This window comes from Hordeum vulgare, chromosome 3H, assembly GCF_904849725.1.
Source record: "Hordeum vulgare subsp. vulgare chromosome 3H, MorexV3_pseudomolecules_assembly, whole genome shotgun sequence".
Taxonomy (NCBI): domain Eukaryota; kingdom Viridiplantae; phylum Streptophyta; class Magnoliopsida; order Poales; family Poaceae; genus Hordeum; species Hordeum vulgare.
The window spans coordinates 356,231,615-356,240,902 of NC_058520.1; positions in this window are offsets into that span (position 1 = coordinate 356,231,615).

A 9,288-nucleotide genomic window follows, 5' to 3' on the forward strand; every position below is an offset into this window, starting at 1 on the left:
CCCACACGCTTCCGATGAACAAAGAGAAGACTCTCAACAAGTTGATCAAGCTCACGGTCAAGATCAATTGCCTAAAAATGGTGATATGCCCCATGATATTCAAGCACTACTACAAGACCCTGAACCACCACAAGATCAAGATCAAGAGCAACCACTAATACAAGATCAAACTAGTGAACCTGCTCAAGTCGAAGGACAAGATGATCAGGAGACTGTCTCACAATTCCCGTCTGGAGCTCCAACAACCGGCTCAAGACGCAAGGGCAAACAAAAGATACAAGTCGATGCTCCTCCGTTATCTAATGAAGAACTCTTGGAGCGTCGAGCAGCCAAGAATGCGAACAAGCTGAGAGCCAAGTCACATCTTATGAAGAATGTTCTTGGTAGTTTAAAAAGGGGAGTATCTACCCGTCAACAGCTTTGGAATTATTGTGAGCATCACGCGTTTGTCTCGTATTGTGAACCTCAACAGGTACAGGAAGCGCTCGATGATGAGGATTGGCTTATGGCCATGCACGAAGAACTTAACAACTTCGAGCGCAACCAAGTCTGGGATTTAGTGCCTCGACCAACGAAGGAACATAATGTCATTGGGACCAAATGGATATTTAAGAACAAGCAAGATGCAAATGGAATTGTGATTCGAAACAAGGCAAGATTGGTGGCTCAAGGCTACTCCCAAGTCGAGGGTACCGACTACGGTGAAACCTTTGCCCCTGTTGCTCGTCTAGAATCTATTCGCATGTTACTTGCATTTGCTTCTCATCATAACTTCAAATTACAGCAAATGGATGTGAAAAGTGCATTTCTTAATGGTCCTTTAAATGAGTTGGTATATATGTCAAACAACCCCCGGGATTCAAACATCCCAAGCTCCCCAATTATGTGTACAAACTCAATAAGGCACTCTATGGCCTTAAACAAGCCCCACGCGCGTGGTATGAGTACCTTACTGAGTTGTTACAAGATCGTGGGTTTGAAATTGGGAAGATTGATCCCACTCTTTTTACTAAGAGGGTTAAAGGGGATTTGTTCATATGCCAACTATATGTTGATGATATTATCTTTGGCTCTCCTAACATTTCATTCAATGAAGAATTTGCTGCGCTAATGACTGAGAAGTTTGAGATGTCCATGATGGGAGAGTTGAAGTTTTTCCTCGGGTTCGAGATTAAACAAGGTATAGAAGGGACATTCATCAAACAAGCCAAGTACACTCAAGACATGCTCAAACGGTTCGAGCTCGAAGATGTCAAACCGGTCAAGTTCCCCATGGCAACCAGATGCAAGCTTGACAGTGATCCCAATGGTAAAGCAGTGGATCAAAAGGTATACCGCTCCATGATTGGATCCCTCCTTTACCTCTGTGCATCTAGACCGGATATTATGTTGAGTGTAGGGATATGTCCACGGTTTCAATCCGCACCAAAAGAAAGTCATTACATGGCTGTCAAACGAATCTTTCGATATTTGGCTCATACCCCAAACTTTGGCCTCTGGTATCCCAAAGGAGCAAACTTCAATCTAGTTGGTATTCTGACTCAGATTGGGCTGGAGATTGTGTGGAGAGGAAGTCAACATCTGGAGGGTGCCAATTCCTTGGTCGATCTTTGGTAAGTTGATCTTCAAAGAAGCAGAACTGTGTCTCCTTATCATGCACCGAAGCTGAGTATGTGGCAGCTGCAAGTTGTTGTGCACAATTGCTATGGATGAGGCAAACTTTAAAGGATTATGGTGTCACTTGTGACAAAGTGCCTCTTCTATGTGACAATCAAAGCGCCATCAAGATTTCCCTCAACCCAGTGCAACATAGCAAAACCAAACATATTGATATTCGTCATCACTTCATCCGTGAACATATCAAGCTAGGTGATATTGAGGTTCACTTCATCCACACTGAAGAGCAACTTGCAGATATTTTCACCAAGCCACTAGATGAAGCAAGGTTCCGGGAGTTAAGGCATGAGCTAAATATCATTGATTCAAGTAATGTGGATTGAAACTAGGCATGTTGCACCTCACTTTACATTTCATCTTGGTCTAGATGTAGGATGGACATAGAGGGAGTGTTGGTCTCTCAATGAACTCTCCCTCCCCCATTATGCGTAAATCAATCTAGTCTTTCACTTTAGCCATTGTCAAATGGCACTTGTGCTTCAAAGACGAGCATTGGTCATGAACCCAAGGATAATTCTTCGCGGTGTCATACCATTGTCTCAAACATAGGTGGCCTCGGCCACCGCCCCTCCATCCTCTCTTGCGTATAAATGAGAGGATATACAATGACAAGTCAGTACATTTTCTTGGATGGCATACCTTTTTACTTACTTGTCATGTGCCCAAGTTTCCCTTTTCCCTTAGCCGTGTTGAAACATGTACAACGGTACTACCGCCAGGAACCCAGTGGTACTACCGCCAGGGGTAGCGGTACTACCGCCAGGACCCCAGCGGTACTACCGCCAGGTATGGCGGTACTACCGCCAGGATTCAAAATCTAACACAACCAGCTAGAAAATTTCTAGGGTTTCAAGGGGGAGCGGTACTACCGCCAGGGGGAGCGGTACTAACGCCAGGACCCCAGCGATACTACCGCTGCACCTGGCGGTACTACCGCCAGCTAGCGGTACTACCGCCGGGGTCACAGCGGTACTACCGCTCGCCCGTACCCCTTGGGCTATATAAAGGGAGGGGGAGCCCGATTTTTACATCTGTTTCTTCTTCCTCGCGGCTCCTCCCTCCCCTAGCCCGAAAACCCCCTATTTGGATCTCACTTCGTGGAGCTCCTTCTCCCCGTTGGTGTGGAAGGATTGCTTCATCTCTTCTTCCTACTCCAAGAGCCATGAATCCCGGTAAAGCTCCTCCCTTCTTCTATTTGGTTGTTCTTCGTGTTCTAGGGTTAGGAGCATTGGGGATTGGATTCATCTTGTTGATCCTATGGCTAGTTATTGGATGGCATGAAGGAAATATTTGAGGGGAGTATAGGTCCGATGGTTTGTTGTTGTGTTTGCTGCCATGCTCTAGGATTTCATCGCCTTAGATCGAATACTTGAACTTTTGGATTAGATCTAAAACGTGCTCTCTCTTGCCTAGGCATGTTTGTACCTCTTGTTACTAAGTGTTCCTCATGACAGTAGGGCTGGGGTGTACGTCTTAGTGTTCATATTCAGTCCATGCCCTCGAAAACGAGTTTTATATGTCAGATCTGAAAGTCAAACCCCCAGCGGTACTACCGCCAGGGGGTAGCGGTACTACCGCTAGGACCCCAGCGGTACTACCTCCAGGGGTAGCGGTACTACCGCTATGACCCCCAGCGGTACTACCGCCAGGACTGGCGGTACTACCGCTGGGCCCCAGCGGTACTACAGCCAGGGGTGGCGGTACTACCGCCAGGAGCATTCACGGTGTATTTTTTTGTGTTTTATGCTTAGCAATGCATGTTTACTTTTTCTGCGTTTTCCAGATTCATTGCCTTGACTTTTCTTGTCGCCTCTTTTTCGCTTTGTGGTCTGTGTCACAGGTGGCTCTGCTCGCCGTTCGAACCCCCCACGGGACACGGCGTCCAAACAGTTTCGCAACACAGAGGCGCCCGAGGGGTCTGCCACGTCTGGTCTGCCTCCCAAGAAGAAGTCCTTCAAGAAGGTCGCTCACAAGGACAAGAGGGTCAATATCCGTACAATGTCCCCCAAGGACTTTCCGCACTTTCGCACCAAGAACCCCTATCTCAAGGAGAGGGAAGTGATCGATGGGGTTGAAAATGTCTGGGCAAGGGACCAGTGCAGGATCTATCGGGATGTTATTGCTTCCTTCAAGAAGAACCATGTCTCTGTTCAGTGGATTGATCTGGCACATCTTCAGTGGAACATGGACTACTTTGGTGATGCCCTCTCTCTGGTTGACAAACTGGGCATCAAAGACATCATCACCTTCAAGACGGACTTTGATCCCACTGCAGTGGCTCAGTTTTATGTCACAGTCCATTTCTCTCCTGATGCACAACGTTCCATGATCTGGATGACTGGGTCGAAGAAGATGACCGGTTCCTGGACTGAGTTCATGCAGTTCCTTCACATTGACTTTCAGGGTGCTGGCACTCCTCTTGGGCTACGTCCTCATGCTGCAGCCCCCACCGATAGGGCCCCCGCAAAGGACAGACTGCAGTCACTGTATCTGAGGAAGGGGGTGCTTCCCAAGCACCTGGACATCATGCATCGGATCTTTCGCAACACCCTCTTCCCTCGGAGTGGTAACTTTGATGAGGTCCATGGCTACTTGGCTGAGATGCTGTTACTGTGTGAGGAGGCTATGTCTCAGGAGTCTGCTCAGCTGGATATTTCAGATGTGATGTTCACAGAGCTCTGGAACTGCATCATCAATCGTAAGGTTCCTATCTACGGGCCTTACCTGTTCGCATACATTTGCCATAAGTGGGAACAGGCTTTTCCGGATGAGGTGCTCTACGCACAGTCTGATTACAATGTGCATGACTCGATCAGGCTTCGCGTCAAGGACAAGTGGGCCAACCCATCTACATCCTCTCAGCACATGGATACTGATACAGAGACCGCTGCTGACAGAGGAACTGCCTCTCAGTCCCGCTCGTCTGCCATGCCATCTTGGGCTATCAAACTGCAGGACAAGATGAAGACACTTTTCTGTATGCAGGCCAGGGGTCAGTACCAGACACATGTGGCTCAGAAGCAGAGCCGCCAGAGGCATAAGCGTGTTCTCAGGACCTTGGATGTGGACATCTCCAGCGGCTCAGAGGACAACATCACTCCTGAGGCCACTTGGATGCAGGCTCAGGGGTACCAGTGGTCTGGCGGTGAGGCAGAAGAGGAGGAGCAGACCGACCAGGAGGGGACAGACGAGTCTGGTGATCCTGAAGACGAGGAGTAGTTACCTGTGGCATTAGGTGTGCCCCTTTTTGGTGTCTTGTGCCAAAGGGGGAGAGAGTCTAGGATTTGCTTTCATTTCGAACTTTGCATTGCTTTGCTTTATCTCGTATGGTTTGCTTCGAACTTCGTTTGAGTCTCGTTTGCTATCTTTTGTGAGACATGATCTTATGTGAGATTTATTTCCATCATATGCTGTGAGTCATATGTCCCGTATTGTCATATATCTCTATCTTTTTGTTCTCATATTATTCTCTGTGCAAATCCGGTATTGTCATCAATCCACCAAAAAGGGGGAGATTGTTGAGGCATAGTTTATGCCTAAGTAATTTTGGTGATTGATGACAGTACCGTACAGGACTAATCGTGTGTGTCAAGGTTTCAGGTAACACTCGTCAATGGCACAAGACGACACGTCTCCTCTCTTCTGGAACGGAAGCACGACGCTCTCTACGATTCTCTTTATTTGAGTCATAGGAAAGTCGTACTATTAAGAGGGGATCCGTAGTGGAAAGGTTTGGGTGGAATCTATCTTTACACACGCACACTTCACATTCTCCCTTTCCTTATCTTTTGGAGCGGTCCTCGCCTTTTCGTCTCGATTATCTCTGCAAAATGGTCCCCAGCGGTAGTACCGCTGGACTGCTTGCGGTAGTACCGCTCCAGGTGTTTTGTTCCACCTACCTAGCGGTAGTTCGTGGACGGACCCTTTTGCGAAGACTTTCCCGGCGGTAGTAGTGCTTGTGCACGACCAAGGGGCCAGCGGTAGTACCGCTGGTGTCAGCGGTAGTACCGCTGGAGGCCCAGCGGTAGTACCGCTGCAGTCAGCGGTAGTACCGCCAGGCAGCTGTAGTACCGCTCCGGCACAGCGGTAGTACCGCTGGTACTCGGGCAGAGAGTGGGAAAACGGTCTGATTTTTCCCCCCACTATATAAAGGGTTCTTCTAGCTGAGGAACCCTATCTCTTACCTCTCTATGCTCCATTGTTGCTCCACAAGCTCTAAAGTGCCCGATCTCTCTCCCTAGCCAATCAAACTTGTTGATTCTTTAGGGATTGGTTGAGAAGGCCTAGATCCACACTTCCACCAAGAGAAAAGTTGATTCCCCCACCAATCCCTTGCGGATCTTGTTACTCTTGGGTGTTTGAGCATCCTAGACGGTTGAGGTCACCTCGAAGCCATATTCCATTGTGGTGAAGCTTCGTGGTTTAGTTGGGAGCCTCCAAGCTTTGTGTGGAGTCGCCCCAACCTTGTTTGTAAAGGTTCGGTCGCCGCCTTCAAGGGCACCTATAGTGGAATCACGGTACCTTGCATCGTGCGAGGGCGTGAGGAGAATACGGTGGCCTTAGTGGCTTTTTGGGGAGCATTGTGCCTCCACACCGCTCCAACGGAGACGTACTTCCTGTCAAAGGGAAGGAACTTCGGTAACACATCCTCGTCTCCATCGGTTCCACTTGTGGTTATCTCTACCCTTTACTTTACATTTGCTTATTCTTGTGACTATATCTTACTTGTCTTAATAGCTCTTGTTGTTAGCTTCTATAGGGTTCACCTCATTGTCATATTATTTGTGAACCCGTATAGTGTTTACCTTAACTTGTTAAGATTAATTAAAAAGTGGTCGTTGTCTATTCACCCCCCCCCCCTCTAGCCAACCATATCGATCCTTTCATTCTTCTCCTTAGCTTATTTTCCCCAACAAAAGCGTACTTAGCTAATTATCACCTAGAATGACATTATTAGCTAATTTTGTTCATTTATGACATTGCTTGGTTAGGTAAAAAACATCACAAGAACCTTGGTTATCTCATAACTTAGCCTAAAATTCCTCCTAAATGTCATAATAAGCTCAAAATAAGAAAAGTATTGTAATCATCCTCTTCCTCTCTTCCTCCTTCTTCTCATTCTGATTATTCTTGTAATCATCCTCTTCTCCTCCTCCTTCTTATTCTTCTTGTCCTTCTTCTTCTCTTCTTTCTTCTCCTCTTTCTTCTTATAAATAGCTTATTTTCCCCAAGAAAGACATACTTAGCTAATTATCCTCTAATATGACATAATCAGCTAATTTAGTTCATTTATGACATAATTAGCTTAGTTAGGTAAAAACATCACAAGATCCTTGGTTAGCTCATAACTTAGCGTATCTTGCTCCTAAATGACATAATAAGCTACAAATAAGAAAAGTATTGTAATCATCCTCTTCCTCTCCTTATCCTTCTTCTTATTCTTGTAATCATCCTCTTCTCCTTCTTTTTCTTCTTCTCCTCCTCCTCCCCATCCTTCTTCTTCTTCTCCTTCTTCTTCTCCTCTTACTTCTTCTCTTAGTCCCCCCCCCCCCCCCCCGAGAAATACATACTAAGATAATTATCATCCAAATTGACATAATTAGCTAATTTAGTTCATGTATTACAAAATTATTATAGTTAGGTTAAAACATCACAACAACCTTGGTTAGCTCATAACTTAGCGTATCTTCCTCCAAAATGACATAATAAGCTCAAAATAAGAAAAGTATTGATCATCCTCTTGCTATCCTTCTTCTTATTCTTGTAATCATCGTCTTCTCCTTCTTCTTCTTCTTCTTCTTCTCCTCCTCCTTTGTGTTCTTCTCCTTCTTCTTCTCCTTATTCTTCTCCTTAGCTTATTTTCCACAAGAAACACATACTTAGCTAATTATCCTCCAAAATGACATAATTAGCTAATTCAGTTCATTTATGACATAATTAGCTTAGTTAGGTAAAAAACTTCACAAGAACCTGTGTTAGCTCATAACTTAGCGTATCTTCCTCCTAAATGACATAATAAGCTCAAAATAAGAAAAGTATTGTAATCATCCTTTTCCTCTCCTTCTCCTTCTTCTGCTTCTTATTGTTGTAATCATCCTCTTCTCCTTCTTCTTCTTCTTATTCTTCTCCTCCTCCTCCTTCTTCTTGTCTTTCTGCTTCTCCTTAGCTTATTTTCCCCAAGAAATACATACTCAGCTAATTATCGTCCAGTATGACATAATAAGCTAATTTATTTCAATTATGACATAATGAGCTTAGTTAGGTAAAAAACATAACAAGAAACTTGGTTAGCTCATAACTTAGCGTATCTTCCTCCTAAATGACATAATAAGTTCAAAATAAGAAACGTATCGTAATCATCCTCTTTCTCTACTTCTCCTTCTTCTCCTTCTTATTATTCTTGTAGTCATCCTCTTCTCCTTCTCCTTCTCCTTCTTCTTATTCTTTTTCTTCTTCTTCTTCTTCTCCTCCTCCTCATCCTTCTACTTCTTCTCCTTCTTCTTCTCCTCTTTCTTCTCCTCTTTCTTATTCTTGTTATATTATTTTCCCCAAAAAGACGTACTTAGCTAATTATCCTCCAAAATGACATAATTAGCTAATTTAGTTCATTTATGACATAATTAGCTTAATTAGGTAAAATACATCACAAGAACCTTGGATAGCTGATAACTTAGTCTATCTTCCTCCTAAATGACATAATAAGTTTAAAATAAGAAAAGTATTGTAATCATCCTCTTCCTCTCCTTCTCCTTCTTCTCCTTCTTCTAATTATTGTAACCATCCTCTTCTCCTTCTTATTCTTCTCCTCCTCCTCCTCCTTCTTCTTCTTCTCCTTGTTCTTCTCCTCTTTCTTCTTCTTCTTCTTAGCTTATTTTCCCGAAGAAATACATATTTAGCTAATTATCCTCCAAAATGACATAATTAGCTAATTTAGTTCATTTATGACATAATTAGCTTAGTTAGGTAAAAAACATCACAAGAACCTTGCTTAGCTCATTACTTAGCGTATCTTCCTCCGAAATGACATAATAAGCTCAAAATTAAAAAAAGTATTGTAATCACCCTCTTCCTCTCCTTCTCCTTCTTCTTATTCTTGTAATCATACTCTTGTCCTTCTTGTCCTTCTTATTCTACTTCTTCTTGTCCTTCTCCTTGTTCTTCTCCTTCTTCTTGTCCTATTTCTTCCCCTCTTTCTTCTTCTCCTTGGCTTATTTTCCCAAGAAAGACATACGTAGCTAATTATCCTCCAAAATGACATAATTATCTAATCTAGTTCATTTATGACATAATTAGCTTAGTTAGGTAACAAACGTCACAAGAACCTTGGTTAGATCATAACTTAGCGTATCTTCCTCCTAAATTACATAATAAGCTGAAAATAAAAAAAGTATTGTAATCATCCTTTTCCTCTCCTTCTCATTCTCCTTCTTCTCCTTCTTATTCTTGTAATCATCCTATTCTCCTTCTTCTCCTTCTTCTTCTTATTCTTCTTGTCCTTCTCCTCCTCCTCCTTCTTCTCCTCCTTCTTCTCCTTCTTCTTCTCCTCTTTCATCTTCTCCTTAGCTTATTTTCCTCAAGATAGACATACTTAGCTAATTATCCTCCTAAATG